The following is a 16,981-nucleotide window of genomic DNA, read 5'->3' as shown; positions in this document are numbered from 1 at the left end:
TGTTGTAAAACTGCGCTGATGGTTTCACTCAGGTGGAAACTGACTCCTTTTTCTGCTGCATTCACTCGTTTCCTTAATGGTTTCATTCATCCACTTCTACTTCCCCATGTATGAGTGATTGTATGTTTGTTTGTTTAGATTATATATGTGTTAGTGTTTAGTTAATACAACTTTTGTTTCTTGTTCTGTCACTGTTTGTGAATAGGGTCCCTTTTACATCCCAATCTATAGCTACATGCTCTAATGCATTAGTACTGTAAGAATTATTTTATTCTATGGCCACAAAAATATCTTAGAGTTTATATTAAGTTCAAATTAAACTGAATGTTCGCTGAACAAACACATTAGTTGATTGTAATATTTTTCTGCTACAGTTACTACTGGCAGCTGAGGTAAATAATTGTAATTATCTCGCCCTGAGGAGCTTCCTTATATCTAAGCTCCATGTGAACATTCTGCACATGTACTGAGCTTGAGTTCTCTTCTTGTTGAGTTGAGTAACTCTGCTCTTGGAATCCCGCTCTGCAGTCATGATAGGGAAGTCCATAGTTGGCCCGACAACCTGTTATACATTTCCCTGTTATTATGGTTGAACCAGTTAATCTCTCCTCTCTTTGAGTCATCTGGGTAAACTGTTTCCCCTGAGGCATGAGTGTGATGGTTCTTCCTTCATTCTTAAGGCCTATTATTGAGCACTCACTCTGAGGAGCCCCAATGACCTCAAGGTTAAAATATTTTAATCCTTTATTGGGTGGTTGTTCTGCATGCTTAATAAACAAACTCCAACTGGTACAAAATGCAGCAGCTAGTTCTTACTAGAACCAGGAACTATGACCATATTAGCCAATGAGATTATTATATACAAGTGCATCTCAAAAAATTAGAATGTCAAGGAAAAGTTTATTTCAGTAATTCAACTCAAATTGTGAAACTTGTGCAATAAATGAAGTCAATGCACACAGACTAAAGTAGTTTAAGTCTTTGGTTATTTTAATTGTGATGATTTTGGCTCACATTTAAGAAGAACCCACCAATTCACTATCTCAACAAATCAGAATACTTCTTAAGACCAATGATAAACATTTTTAGTGAATTGTTGGCCTTCTGGAAAGTATGTTCTTTTACTGTACATGTACTCAATACTTATAATAAGCTCATTTTGCTTTAATTACTGCCTCAATTCGTCATGGCATGGAGGTAATCAGTTTGTGGCACTGCTGAGGTGGTATGGAAGCCCAGGTTTCTTTGACAGTGGCTTTCAGCTCATCTGCCTTGTTTGCTGTCCAGTCAAGCACACCAACAACATGGACGTTTAACCAACTTTTGGTGCTTTTGGAAGTGTGGGCAGGTGCCAAATCCTTTCTTGGTAAACGGATGCAGCGACTTTGGTTTTCAAAAAACACAATGGACCAACACCAAAAGATGATATTGCACCCCAAATCTTCACAGGCTTTGGAAACTTAACACTAAGCTTAAGTAACTTGGGTTATGAGCTTCTTCACCCTTCCTCCAAAATCTAGGACCTTGGTTTCCAAATGAAATACAAAATTTTGCTCTCATCTGAAATAGGACTTTAGACCACTGGGCAACAGTCCTGTTCTACTTCTTCTTAGCCCAGGTAAGACGCCTCTGACGTTGTCTGTGGTTCAGCAAATTCCTTGACATGTCTGTGTGTGGTGTCTCCTGATGTCTTGACCCCAGCCTCGGTCCATTCCTTGTGAAGTTCAATCAAATTCTTGAATCGAGTTTGCTTGACAATCCTCATAATGCTGCAGTTCTCTCGGTTGGTTGTGCATCTTTTTCTTCCACACTTTTTCTTATGTCTTACTCTTATCGTTAATTCAATCGTTAATTCAAAATCATTAATTTTAAGTTACTTTTAAAGTTCACAGCACATTCTGATTCTGATTTTATCACTTCCTGTTTGTTGCTGCAGTGTGTCTTGAGTTTGAACTCACATTAATTATTTATCGTTTATTTTTTATCTTAAAATCTATTTTATAAACCATAATTTCCGTTCCTATAATGTGTGAATATATCCTATATCATGTTGTTTTCACTAGGTTTATTTTGATTTCTTATTGTCATAGTGTAAAGAACAGAAACTGCTCTTTGTTAATAATTGGAATCTTTTCTGGGAGCGTCCTAGGCTCTTTCGCGCTGATGGCCTTCACCCCAGCAGAGTCGAAGCAGAATATTGTGGAATAAAATCTCCAGGACGCTACGCTCCATGTGGCTAGTAAGCCAATTCTCAAATAACTGCCATGATGGCTTTTGTTTTACCCACTTAAATGATAGAAGTACTTGCACTGTGTTTTAAATCTGTGTCTGTTCCCGAATAGTGAGGTCAAAAAATAAATTTAATGTAGCAAGTAGAACATAAACATTACATCACTCACACCCAAAGCAGTTATTGTAAATTAAATTATCACAGATAATAGTTTTGATATACTCTGCTTGACTGAAACCTGGCTAAAACCAAATGATTATATTGGTCGAAATGAGTCTACTCCACCAAACTACTGTTATAAGCATGAGCCCCGTCAGACTGGTCGTGGCAGAGGTGTTGCAACAATATATAGTGATTTTCTCAATGTTACCCAGAAAACAGGATACAGGTTTAACTCATTTGAAATACTTCTGCTAAATGTTACACTGTCAGACATGCAAAAGAAATCTATTGTATCTCTTGCTCTGGCTACTGTGTATAGACCACCAGGGCCGTATACAGAATTTTTAAAAGAATTTGCAGATTTCCTCTCAGACCTATTCGTTTATCGTTGATAAAGTGCTAATTGTTTGAGATTTTAACATTCACTTTGATAATACAAATGATGCATGACTTGCGTTTACTGACCTAATAAACCCTTTGGAGTCAAGCAAAATGTCACCGGGCCCACTCATCGTTTTAATCATATACTAGATTTAATTATATCGCATGGAATTGTTCTTACTGATATAGATATCGTACCTCAAAGTGATGATGTTACTGACTTTTTCTTTGTATTGTGTATGCTGCGTATCACTGATAATAACCATATGTCTCAGCGTTACCGTCTGGGCAGAACTACTGTTCTAGCCACCAAAGATAGATTCGCAAATAACCTGCCTGATCTATCTCAACTGCTATGTGTACCCAAAAATACACATGAACTAGATGAAATGACTGGCAACATGGGCACTATTTCCTCTAATACATTAGAAGCTGCTGCCCCCATCAAATTGAAAAAGGTTAGAGAAAAACATACTGAGCCATGGTATAACACTAATATTCACTCTCTCAAGAAAGAAACTCATAGTCTTGAGCGCAAATGGAGAAAAACTAACTTGGAAGTTTTTAGTGGAAAAACAGTATGTCCAGCTATAGACAGGGCCTAAAAATTGCCAAGGCCGAGAATATCCACAAACTCATAGAAAATAACCAAACAATCCAAGGTTTTAATTTAGCACAGTGGCTAAATTAACAAATTACCAGACGCCACCTGATTCTAATTCTACCTGTAGCCAAAGAACCACTTCTGAATATTATTAACACGTCGTTATCTTTAGGTCACGTCCCAAAACCATTCAAGATGGTGGTTATTAAGCCTCTTATTAAGAAACCACAACTAGATCCTAGTGAACTGGCAAATTATAGGCCCATTTCAAATCTTACATTTATGTCTAAAATTTTTTGAAAAGTTGTGTCTGCTCAATTGTGCTCCTTCCTGCAAAAAAATAAAAAATAAATATCTGGCTTTAAGATGGTTTAGACCCTACCTGTCCGATCGTTACCGCTTTGTTTGTTTGTTTGTTTAAATGGGGAGTCATCCCATTTATCACCAGTAAAATATGGAGTGCCACAAGGGTCTGTCCTAGGTCCTCAGCTATTTTCAATATATTGTGATGAGTATTGAAGAGAGAGGACTCAAATGCGAGGGCAAAATGACAGTCTTTAATTAAACAAGGGAAAGCCACAGGTAAATCCAACCAAGGAGTACAAACGATGAGAACCGAGGGAGGCCCGAAGGCTGGGTATAAATAACACAGGTGACCTCTGTGGCTGGAACGACCAGCAGGCTGGCGAGGCGGAGGCTAGACCGGGCTCAAGGGAGAACCGGAGATGAGAGCTCGCAGAGCGGGGAGGTCGCAGCGTTGGACAGCAGGTAAGGTTCTGTGGGGTGCAAATGGTGAGCACAGAGAAGTACGGGCAGTGATAGCAGTTAACTAACCCAACAACGATAATACAGGACACGACAGGACAAGACCAACTTCTAGTGAAGATGCCAAAGACAACAGCCTCATACGGAAGTAACAATCTGACAAAGAGACACGAGAACGAGAGGGTAGAAGTAGCCCAAATAACAAGGCAAGATGAGAACCAGGTGGAGGGGGAATTATCTTAATGAGAAGTGAAGTCAGCTGTGACACAGAAGCGAAGAGCGAGGGAGACAGGAGGGGAGAAACCAGCAGGGGGAGACAGAGAGAGAAAAAGAGAGAGATAGAGACAGGATCATGACAAGACCATGACAGTACTCTCTCCTCAAAGAGCGCCTCCCGGCGCTCCAGCGGGGAACTGCTGAGGCCGAGGAAGGGAGGGAGTTATGAGCATACTCAGCCCAGGAAAGCTGTTCGGCCCAAGACGAGGGATTGCGAAAGGCTAGACTGCGGAGCATGCGGGCAACAACCTGATTGGCTCGCTCGGCCTGGCCATTAGTCTGTGGGTGAAAACCCGAGGAAAGGCTAGCAGTGGCACCTATGAGACGGCAAAATTCTCTCCAGAACTGCGAGGCGAATTGCGGACCCCTATCGGACACGACATCGGTGGGCAACCCATGAAACTTAAACACATTATCAATCATAATCTGGGCCGTCTCCTTAGCAGAGGGCAGTTTGGTAAGGGGAATGAAGTGCGCCGATTTAGAAAAGCGGTCGACTACCGTCAGGATGACCGTCTTGCCGGCCGAGGGAGGCAGACCGGTGATAAAGTCGAGAGCGATATGGGACCACGGGCGAGAGGGAACAGGTAGCGGCCGGAGAAGACCAGCAGGTGGGGAATTGCCCGCCTTGGTCTGGGCACAAACAGAGCAGGCGGCGATAAAACGGCGCGCATCACGTTCTAAAGAGGGCCACCAGAAACGCTGGCGGATAAATGCAATAGTACCTCGAACACCGGGATGAACCGCTAGTCTAGAGGAATGAGCCCATTGAAGAACGGCTAATCGTGTGGGAACTGGGACAAAGAGGCTGTCCCTAGGGCAGTTACGGGGAGTAGCGACGTGAGAGAGTGCGCGCTTAACCTGTTTCTCGATTCCCCAGACCGTAGCCCCCACCACCCGACCGGGAGGAATAATCGCCTCTTGGGGGGTGCGGCCGGTCGAGGGATCGAAAAGTCGAGAACAACGCGTCCGGCTTACCGTTTTTAGAGCCCGGACGGTATGAAATGACAAAATCAAAACGCGTAAAGAAAAGGGCCCAACGCGCCTGACGCGAGTTCAATCTCTTGGCGGAGCGAATGTATTCTAAATTGCGATGATCAGTCAAAACAATGAAAGGGACAGGGGAACCCTCTAACCACTGCCGCCACTCACCCAATGCCAAGCGGATGGCGAGGAGCTCACGATTCCCGACATCGTAATTACGTTCCGCGGGGGAGAGGCGGTGTGAGAAGTACGCGCAAGGGTGTATCTTATTATCCGACGCTGACCGCTGGGAAAGAACGGCTCCCACCCCTACCTCGGAGGCGTCGACCTCAACGATAAGCTGTCTTGAGCTATCTGGAGTGAGGAGGATGGGCGCAGACGTAAAAAGGGTCTTAAGCCGGTCAAACGCCTCCTGCGCAGAACCGGACCAACCGAAACGAGACTTAACCGAAGTGAGGGCGGTGAGTGGCGCGGCCACCTGGCTGTAGTTGCGTATAAAGCGGCGATAGAAATTAGCAAAACCGAGAAAGCGCTGTAGCGAGACACGAGAATCAGGGACGGGCCAATCGAGCACGGCCTGGACCTTGGTGGGATCCATACTGATCCCCTCTGCTGAGATAACGGAGCCTAGGAACGTTATAGACGAAGCATGAAAGGAGCATTTCTCGGCCTTAACAAAGAGTCGATTCTCAAGCAAACGTTGGAGAACGCGGCGAACGTGCTGCACGTGAATCTGGAGAGAGGGCGAAAAAATCAAAATGTCATCGAGATAGACAAAAACTAATAAATTGAGCATATCCCGAAGAACATCATTAATCAAAGCTTGAAAGACAGCGGGGGCGTTAACCAATCCGAAGGGAAGGACTTTATACTCGAAGTGGCCGAGGGGCGTGTTAAAGGCGGTCTTCCACTCGTCCCTCTCCCGAATGCGTACGAGATGGTAAGCGTTACGTAGGTCGAGCTTGGTAAAGACTTTTGCCCCCTGCAGGATATCAAAGGCTGAGGACATCAGCGGCAGTGGGTAACGATTCTTTACAGTGATGTCGTTCAGCCCCCGATAATCTATGCATGGGCGCAAAGAGCCGTCTTTCTTCTTAACAAAAAAGAATCCGGCGCCGGCAGGCGACGAGGAAGGAACGATTGTGCCGGCGCTGAGGGACTCAGATAAATAATTCTCTAAAGCCTCCCGTTCGGGAGCAGAAAGAGAATAGAGCCTACCCCGAGGGGGCGTGGTCCCTGGGCGGAGATCAATAGCGCAGTCATACGGGCGATGGGGCGGAAGAGACATGGCTCGAGAACGACTGAAAACCCCCCGCAAATTGTGATACTCCTCCGGTACCCCAGTCAGGTCTCCTGTCTCCTCCTGCAACACAGAAACAGAAGACACGGGGGGAACAGCCGAGGCTAAACACTTAACATGACATGACAACTTCCAAGACAAAACAGACCCCTTAGCCCAGTCAATGTGTGGATTGTGAAGTTCTAACCAAGGGTGCCCCAGTACTAAAGGAGTAAAAGGAGACTAAAAAATAAAAAAGGAAATTGTCTCTTTATGGTTGCCAGAGACGGTCAGAGTTAATGGGATAGTCTGTTTCTGTACCCTAGGTAGGGCGCTGCCATCAAGGGCAAATAAAAGGGTGGAGTCTCTTAGCGGTGTGAGCGGAATACCTTGTTGGAGCGCCCACTTCTCATCCACAAAGTTTCCCTCGGCCCCAGAATCGATCAAGGCCACACAGGAGGCTGACGACCCCGCCCACTGGAGATGCGCTGGAAGTGTCATGCAGGAAGTGGAAGGAATAGTCTTAGAGGTAGCGCTCGCCAGTAACCCTCCTCCTACTGGTCGAGCGTTGGCCTTAACCGGACAAGAAGACACACAGTGAGAGGCACTAGCACAGTACATACAGAGGCGGTTATGAATCCTCCTCTGACGCTCCTTAGCTGAGATACGCAGGCCACCCAGCTGCATGGGTTCAGGTTCAGAGTGGGAGGGGCTGACACGGGGCGGCGAGAAAAGGCTCTCCTCCAGGCGATGAGCGCGACGGCGTTGATCAAACCGTCTCTCCACACGGATGGCCAGGTCGATAAGGTCGTCGAGCCGGGCAGGGATCTCACGGACGAGGACCTCGTCCCGCACCTCTGGAGACAAGCCCTCCAGGTAGCGAGCGGTCAGAGCGGGTTGGTTCCACCCGCAGGTGGTAGCGAGGGTCCGGAACTCAATGGAGAAATCCGGCACGGATCGTCTCCACTGCCGAAGTGTGGAAAGCCTACGGGAAGCCTCCTCTCCATAGGCGGAGCGGTCGAAGACCCGGATCATCTCCCCCTTAAACCGCTCAAAGCTTGAGATGCACTCCGCCTCAGTCTCCCAGTTGGCCGTTCCCCACTCGCGAGCCCGCCCGTGGAGGAGTGAAAGAACGAAAGCAACCTTGGCCTTCTCCTTAGCATATGTGACGGGCTGGAGCGAGAAGACCACCTCGCACTGAGTAAGGAAAGCGCGGCACTGTGTTGGCTCACCCGAATAGGCCGGAGGATTATTTATGCGAGGCTCCGTCTGAACAGGAGGACAATGAGAGGCGGACGGCTGGAGACGGAGGTTGTGAACCTGGTTGGACAGCTCGGACATCTGGGCGGCCAAAGAACCGACGGCGTGTCGGGTAGCTGAGATGTCCTCCTCATGCTTCCCGAGGAGGGCGCCCTGATGCTCAACGGCGGTCTGGAACGGGCTGCCACTCGCTGAGTCCATCATTCTGGTCAGATTGTTCTGTGATGAGTATTGAAGAGAGAGGACTCAAATGCGAGGGCAAAATGACAGTCTTTAATTAAACAAGGGAAAGCCACAGGTAAATCCAACCAAGGAGTACAAACGATGAGAACCGAGGGAGGCCCGAAGGCTGGGTATAAATAACACAGGTGACCTCTGTGGCTGGAACGACCAGCAGGCTGGCGAGGCGGAGGCTAGACCGGGCTCAAGGGAGAACCGGAGATGAGAGCTCGCAGAGCGGGGAGGTCGCAGCGTTGGACAGCAGGTAAGGTTCTGTGGGGTGCAAATGGTGAGCACAGAGAAGTACGGGCAGTGATAGCAGTTAACTAACCCAACAACGATAATACAGGACACGACAGGACAAGACCAACTTCTAGTGAAGATGCCAAAGACAACAGCCTCATACGGAAGTAACAATCTGACAAAGAGACACGGGAACGAGAGGGTAGAAGTAGCCCAAATAACAAGGCAAGATGAGAACCAGGTGGAGGGGGAATTATCTTAATGAGAAGTGAAGTCAGCTGTGACACAGAAGCGAAGAGCGAGGGAGACAGGAGGGGAGAAACCAGCAGGGGGAGACAGAGAGAGAAAAAGAGAGAGATAGAGACAGGATCATGACAAGACCATGACATATATATGTTGCCCCTTGGTAATATTATTAGAAAATGCGGGATAAGTTTCCACTGTTATGGTGATGATACTCAGCTATATATCTCAATGAGACCAGATGAAACATCTAAATTATCTAAGCTAACAGGCTGTGTTAAAAATGTAAATGATTGAGTAACCAATAATAATATTAAATTTGGATAAGACAGAGATATTATTTAATGGACCAAAAAAAACAAAAAAAAACAGTACACAGAATATCGTAGATTACAATTTGCAACTAGATGGATGTACTGTTTCTTCCTCTACAGTAAAAAAACAGGGTGTTATATTATACAGCAACTTGTCTTTTGCAAAACCATATTTCCCATATTACAAAAACTGCATTCTTGCATCTTAGAAACACTGCCAAGCTATGAAATATGAGTAACACTTTAGAATACTGTTTCTTACTTACTACATAACTAATAAGGAATTATTGAAGAATTAATAGGTGATTATTCATTAACACTTAACTCACTAGTGTTAACTAAAAATGATGTGTTAACTAATCAGTATGTAATACAATTTTATGATTGTGTTATGTAACAGTTAGCTAATCAGTAACTAATAAATTCTGTGATACCTCCTGAAGAAATACTATTAATTATCTACTAGTTAAGGTTCAAGAAAAATAACTATGAAATAACTACTACTGAACAGTTATATGCAAATAATCACTATAATAATCAGGCTGTGTCCCACAAATCAAGTACTTGAGTAAAAGTACAGATACCCCAATAAAATATTACTCCAGTAAAATTATAAGTAGGCCTCTTCATTTTCACAATTATTTGAGTAAAAGGACAAGTACAAAGTACTACTACGGTAGCAACTTTGTTACAGCCCACTTATTAGCCTATAATGGAAATGAAATATGTATTTTCTTTGCTTCTAAATGTTTTGATTACTGATTGTGAAATGTTTGTTAAATTAGTTAAAATGTGGGTAGTATACATGTTAAAATGGAATAAAATGTGCTGTATAAAGAAATGTTCTCATCTGAAATAAACAGATTTTAGTCAAAATTATGTAGTTTATTATTATTTACTAATATGTTCACTTTAGAATTCCGTTTCAGGTTCTAAGTAAGTTCTGCAAAATTATCTGATTTTTTCTTTATTAATTACTAATGGGTTCTCAACATTTTCACTTTAAAATAGGTCTAATGTTTTAGGTTCAAAATAAGTCCTGCAGAATTATTAGTTCATTAATTGTTAATTACTAATGGGTTCCCTATGTTTTCACTTTAGAATACTGTTCCAGATTCTAAGTAATTCCTGCAGAATTATCTGATAATTATTTATTAATTACTAATGGGTTCTCAACATTTTCACTTTAAAATAGGCCTAATGTTTCAGGTTCAAAATAAGTCCTGCAGAATTATTTTATAATTCTTTATTAATTACAAATTGGATACCTATTTTTTCACTTTTCTTTAGGCTTTGCCTTACATGCAGAAACTGAATTAATGATAATGTGGTATATGCTGAGGAGGCAAACATACAGTACTGTATATAACATATAAAAACTAAGGTAAGTTATCACAAGGCACTTGAGTCGTGGTGGGGTTCCTATTGGAAGCTGATTTCTTACAAAACACACTCACAAAACAATTCACTACATAGGCAAAACCTCTATAAAATGAATTGCATTTATTAATATTGCATTTTCATACTACTACTACTATTGCTACTAACATTTATATGAAAGGGTCACAATTCAATGTAATGTGTAAAACTGTTCATTAGTAGTTACCTCATAGTTATTTTTCTTGAACCCTAACTAGTAGATAATTAATAGTAGTTCTTCAGGAGGTATGACAGAATACACTAGTTATTGATTAGCTAACTGTTTCTTAAAATAGTCATAAAGTTATATTACATACTGATTAGTTAACACATCTTCCTTAGTAGTTAACAGTAGTGAGTTAAGTGTTAATGAATAATCACCTGTCAGTTCTTCAATAATTCCTTATTAGTTATGTAGTAAGAAACAGTATTCTAAAGTGTTACCAAAATATGTTAACTGTTTCTGATGCAGAAAAGCTAGTTAATGCATTTATGATCGCTAAACTGGACTATTGTAATGCACTTCTCGGTGCTTGTCCTGCATCTTCAATAAACAAGCTACAGGTAGTCCAAAATGCAGCAGCTAGAGTCATTTCCAAGTCAAGAAAATATGATCATATTACCCCAATTTTACATTCTCTTGTACTGGCTACCTATTAGGTTCGCTACAATCCATCACGCTCCCTAAGGTCACAAAATAAAGGAGGTAGAGCTTTTTTGCATTTGGATCCCAAACTCTGGAATAGCCTTCCTGTTAATGTTCGGGGTTTGGACACACTCTCTCTATTTAAATCTAGATTAAAAACACACCTCTTTCACCAAGCTGTTATGAGTCTGGTGCTTTTCTCTGGCTTTTCCTTTCCTTTATCCTCCCTCCGCTGATTACTACCTCATTCTTTCCCTTTCCCTCTTCAGCTGTGCCTCGTTAGTTACCTTCTCGCTGATCCGTTTCACCTGTTCCCCCCCTCTAACCCGCTTGCTATTTAATGTCCTCTGCTTTCTTGCCAGTTGCCGGATTATTTCGTCAGTGTATGATGCTGGTAGCTATCTACAAACCCTGCTGTACCCGTCTCGTCGTGTCACAGTCCTGTCACAGTCTGGTTCAGGTCAGCTAAACCACATCACTACCTATTAACCTCTCTTCTACTGTGTCCAGCCCTTCTCCTGTCGACGATCTCCCTGAGCTGCGCTCTGTGCATTCCAGCCACGCAGTACGTAGGGACGAGAGGTCTAAGTTCCGCTACCAGTCTCCCTGTTTTCCTGCTGTATACCAGCCACTCACAAGAGTCGCGAGAGAGCCACTGACCCGTTCATAAAGGGACCCCCTTCAGAGACCGCCCTGTAACCTTTCCTTTGTCCTTTTGCAATCTGCCTGTGTTGAAATTTAAAGAGACTATTCATTTCTGCATAACCTGCAACTTCCTGAGTTCCCGTTTGAAGATACTTGTGTCTCCGCTCTCTCAATAAACTCTTTCATTGCATTTTTGGATCCTATCTCTTCCTTAATACAGAATAATTCGGCCACTGATGGATCCAGCAAAGGAGAGAACCATTCACACGGCTGTTGAACTGCAAGGTGCAATGTTAGGAAGACATGATGAGGAACTTACTCAGCTATCCGCTCAGCTATCTGATTTGTCCACCCAGGTTCAGTTGCTCCGGAGAGATCCACCGCGCCCTCCAGGGTCGCCTGACATACAGGAGCCGCGTGTGAATAATCCCCCGTGCTATAGTGGAGAGCCCACCCAATGTCGTCCGTTCCTCACACAATGTGAGGTGGTTTTTTTCCCTCCAACCAGTCACCTATGCCGATGAACAAGCCCGGGTTGCATATGTCATTTCACTTCTGACTGGCCGTGCCTGCAATTGGGGAGCAGCAGCGTGGGAGGCAAGGGCGGAATATACCATGCGCTTCGATATTTTCAAGGAGGAGATGTTACGGGTATTCGACCGTTCGGCCCATGGTGAGGAGGCCTCCTGCCTGCTTTCCTCACTCCGTCAGGGAGGGCGATCCATGGTGGATTACTCCATAGAGTTCCGTACTCTCTCGACCACCTGCGGCTGGAACGAAACAGCCCTTGCGGCACACTTTCTGGAGGGACTTAGTGCTCATGTCAAGGATGAAGTCATAGCCCGCGTGCTGCCTACGAGTCTCGGTCCACTCATTGATCTCGCTATCCGCGTGGAGAAGAGATTCAAACTACGTCGCCGCGTCAGAGGCGCTGACTCCACCTCCACTTCTACGGCTGCAGCGCCGTCTCCTCCCCTCTCCAGTCCTGTTCCAGAGTCAATGCATCTGCAAAGGAGAGAGAACGGCGCCTAGTCCATCGACTCTGCCTGTACTGCGGAGCGGCCAACCACTTTGTTTTGAACTGCCCCGTAAAAGCCAACGCTTGCCAGTAGAAGAGGGGGTACTGGCGAGCGCAACTTCCTGGACCTCCTCGTCCACGTCCTGCACAACCGTTTCAATCACCTTAAGCTGGGCTGGTACCACCGTTTCATGCAAGGCTTTAATAGACTCAGGCGCAGAGGAGAATTTCCTTGATGAAGCTTGGGCTCGTAAACAAGGTATTCCTTTGAGGAGCCGTAAACAGACCACACCCCTTTTTGCCTTAGATGGCAGCCCCCTGCCCAGTATTGATCTTCAGTCTATCCCGTTAACTCTAACTGTTTCAGGTAACCATCATGAGACTCTTTCCTTCTTAGTGTTTCACTCTCCTTACTCCCCGGTAATTCTAGGACACCCCTGGCTAGTGAGACACAATCCCCACTTCGATTGGTCTACTAATTGTATTCTTTCCTGGAGCCTGTCTTGTCATGTCAATTGTCTGTTATCCGCTGACCCTTCTGTCTCCTCTGTCTCTGTTTTTCAGGAGGAGCCAGCCGATTTGACTGGGGTTCCGGAGGAGTATCATGATCTGAGGGCGGTCTTTAGTCGGTCCCGGGCCGCTTCTCTCCCCCCTCACCGCCCCTATGATTGCAGTATTGATTTGTTACCCGGTACTTCGCCCCCTTGTGGCAGTTTGTATTCTCTATCTGGTCCTAAGTGCAAAGTACTTGAGAGTTATATGTCAGATTCGTTAGCCGCAGGAACCATTGTCGCCTCTTCTTCCCCTGCAGGTGCGGGGTTTTTTTTTTGTGAAGAAGAAAGACGGCTCTCTACGACCCTGCATCGATTACCGGGGGCTTAACATGATTACCATTAAAAATCGTTATCCTTTGCCGCTTATGGCATCAGCGTTTGAGCTTTTACAGGGAGCGAGGGTCTTCACTAAGTTAGATTTGCGTAACGAGTATCATTTGATCCGCATTAAGGAAGGGGACGAATGGAAGACTGCTTTCAATACCCCTGTAAGGGAAACAGGTCAATTTAGCTCAAAGGGAATCATTTAAGATTTTAAAGGGAATTTGAACAGAATCACTGTTTCACGGCTGTTCACGGAGACGCGCCTGCGGTTCAGTGAACGAGCCGTTTAACATCAAATCTGCGCTGGATACTAATATCCAAACTATAGTGAAACCACTATCAATTAGCACAGTAACAAGATCGGCAGTTTAAGACATTAACTTGTAAGCACAAAACACAAGATACTTCTCTTTTCAATATGAATAAGGCTTTATTAGATAAATCTAAGACATATAAACTAATCTAACACATAAACGCACGCACACATACATTCACACAAGTTGCAGTGAGGTCGAAAGTTAGGGAAAGATGAGTTTAAGAGAATGGAAATATGGAATCCCAAGTTAACAGCAATACGTTAAATTGCATAGACATGAACAACCATCAATCACGTAATTAGCGCTCGCATTGAGTTCTTCAATGGGGTTAAAATTATATTAGATACACCAGCACAACAAATATCTGGGAATACGTTGCCTTCGTTTGCTGTGAAAGGGACTCCCGTTGAAAGGGGTATCCCGGTGTCGCTGATTGGCTGGAAGTTCAGTTGGCTGAAGTGACGTCTTGGGGAGCCCGTGCTTGGGCGTTGGCTGAAGCTGGAGAGTCGTGTGCGCTGGTCGAAGTTGAACGGGCATCCGAGGTCAGGCGTCGGAGACTCGACGTTACAAAACTTAACTCAGAACACGAAACTCTCAAACGGAAAAGAAAAGAAATAAAGTTTGACGAGACTAGGTTGTGTTCCTTCTCATTGTGGCATATTAGCAGCAGGCAGGCACGCTGGAACCGCGCTCAAAGAACAATGATGACTAACCGCATGGCTAGATGCTACAAGCTAAAGCTAGGTAGCAAAGCTACAAGCTAAAAGCTAAGAGCAGGCATGACTAATAGCATGACTGATAGCACGAGCAAGGCTGGAACTAAAAGCAGACTAAAAGCCGACATGGCTAATAGAAGCAACTAGGGACTAAAAGCAGACTAAAAGCAAGGCATGACTGATAGCACAAGCAATGCTAGAACTAAAAGCAGACTAAAAGCCCGCATGACTGATAGCACAAGCAATGCTAGACTAAAAGCAGACTAAAAGCAGACTAAAAGCAAAATTTCAGGGGTCCAAAGTATTTAAAACTTCCTTGTGGGCCACCCCTCAAATGTTGCCTTGACCAATCAGATATGGTCTTGAGTCTGGGGTATCATAAATCATTTGTTTATCTTACCAAGCATGTGGTTCTTGCCTCACAGGGTCTAATTTTGGACATGATTCCTATAACATGATTATGATATATTTTACAAATAAATGATTGTCAGGACAATATCAAGCAAGAAAATTCGATTATGTCAATACTAGACATGACTATGTATCTTATAGTTATCAAAAGACATACACAATAAGTGATTATACATGATAGTCAAATGTGTGGGTTACACATAAATTAATATGGAGTTAAGCAATGGAACGATTCATTTACAAGTCTTTTTGAGTTCATTCTGGTCCATATATAATGTATAAAAAGCAGTTTCTTTGCCATTCTCTGGCAAAGGGACTTTTCTGTGAAGACAAAGGTTTAAAGCCCTTCCCCCTTAGGAATTTCAGTCTGGTTTCACTAGGTGTGGGGGGGGAAGTCAATCGGACTTGTGCAGTACTCTCATGGGTTTCCATGTGATGTCCAGCGTTGCATTTCAATTATGAACAACAAATTTGACAATCTCTTCTTCGAATTGAAATTGTAAATAAATGCTCTAGTGGTGTTCATGTTGAAAGCTGTTGTGTGAACAAGTTGGTTGGTTGGTTATCTTGCTTGGTTCTTGTGGCACTAGAACTGATTTATGACTTCCTGAGGAGTTTGGCTCTCATTTCAATGCACACAGCTCTGATAGACTCTTTGATTTGTCTGGTTTGACTCATTTCTGCTACACCCCACTTGGGCATTTTGAACATCGGGTTCTTCCATTCGGCCTTGTAAACGCACCTGCAGTCTTTCAGGCATTAGTCAACAATGTACTGAGAGATATGCTAAATGTTTTTGTCTTCATTTATTTAGACGATATTCTAATTTTCTCACCGTCTCTCCAGGTTCATGTCCAACATGTTCGCCGTGTTCTCCAGCGCCTCCTAGAGAACCGTCTGCTCGTAAAAGCCGATAAATGCATGTTTCACGCCCACTCCGTTACCTTTCTCGGTTCCGTAATCTCGGCGGGGGGAATAAGCATGGATCCCGTTAAGGTACAAGCCGTTGCCGAGTGGCCCATTCCAGAGTCTCGAGTCGCGATACAGCGTTTTCTGGGGTTCGCCAATTTCTATCGGCGCTTTATACGTAATTTTAGCCAAATAGCCGTGCCTCTCACTGCTCTCACGTCGGTCAAGTCAAGTTTTAGGTGGACAGAGTCTGCTCAGCAGGCTTTTGATCGTTTAAAACATTTATTTACTTCAGCGCCTATTCTCACGACTCCTGATGTATCCAAACAGTTCATCGTCGAGGTTGATGCGTCGGAGACAGGCGTTGGGGCCGCACGTTTTTTTCTTGCCGCCTCTCGCCTGCAGAACGTAATTACGATGTGGGGGATCATGAACTCGTAAAGCGCTCAGGCACCGTCTCGCAAATTAGCTCCCCGCTTTATCGGACCTTTTCAGATTTCCAAGGTCATCAATCCTGTCACGGTAAAATTGAGGCTACCCCCTAAGCTCCGGCGGATTCACACGGTTTTTCACGTTTCCTGCATAAAGTCAGTTGTACACGTTCCTTCTCGTGTTTCCATTCCTCCTATTCAGGCCGCAGGCACGTCAACTACACTGTACGCAAGATTCTTGATATGCGTCGTCGCGGTCGTGGCCATCAATTTCTAGTGGATTGGAAGGGTTACGGTCCTGGGGAGAGAAGCTGGGTTCCCTCCCGGGACGTCCTGGATCGCTTTCTCATTGATGATTTCCTCCGGAGCCGTTATGAGTCTGGTTCTTCTCTCTGGCTTTTCCTTTCCTTTTTCCTCCCTCCGCTGATTACTACCTCATTATTTCCCTTTCCCTCTTCAGCTGTGCCTCGTTAGTTACCTTCTCGCTGATCCGTTTCACCATTTTCCTGCTGCATACCAGCCACTCACAAGAGTCGCGAGAGAGCCACTGACCCGTTCATAAAGGGACCCCCTTCAGAGACCGCCCTGTAACCTTTCCTTTGTCCTTTTGCAATCTGCCTGTGTTTAAGTT

At 44.5% G+C, this 16,981-nt stretch overlaps 1 protein-coding gene across 2 annotated transcripts in view; it reads right to left on the bottom strand.

Moving 5' to 3' along the window:
• The window catches only part of LOC113053282 (coiled-coil domain-containing protein 148), a 120,689-nt gene that overhangs the window by 99,775 nt on the left and 3,933 nt on the right, over window positions 1-16,981 (bottom strand). The window lies entirely within an intron of this gene.

This window comes from Carassius auratus, chromosome 34 (assembly GCF_003368295.1).
Source record: "Carassius auratus strain Wakin chromosome 34, ASM336829v1, whole genome shotgun sequence".
Lineage (NCBI taxonomy): Eukaryota > Metazoa > Chordata > Actinopteri > Cypriniformes > Cyprinidae > Carassius > Carassius auratus.
Note: the sequence above shows the minus strand (reverse complement) of the source record. Positions and strands in the feature narration are given on the sequence as shown.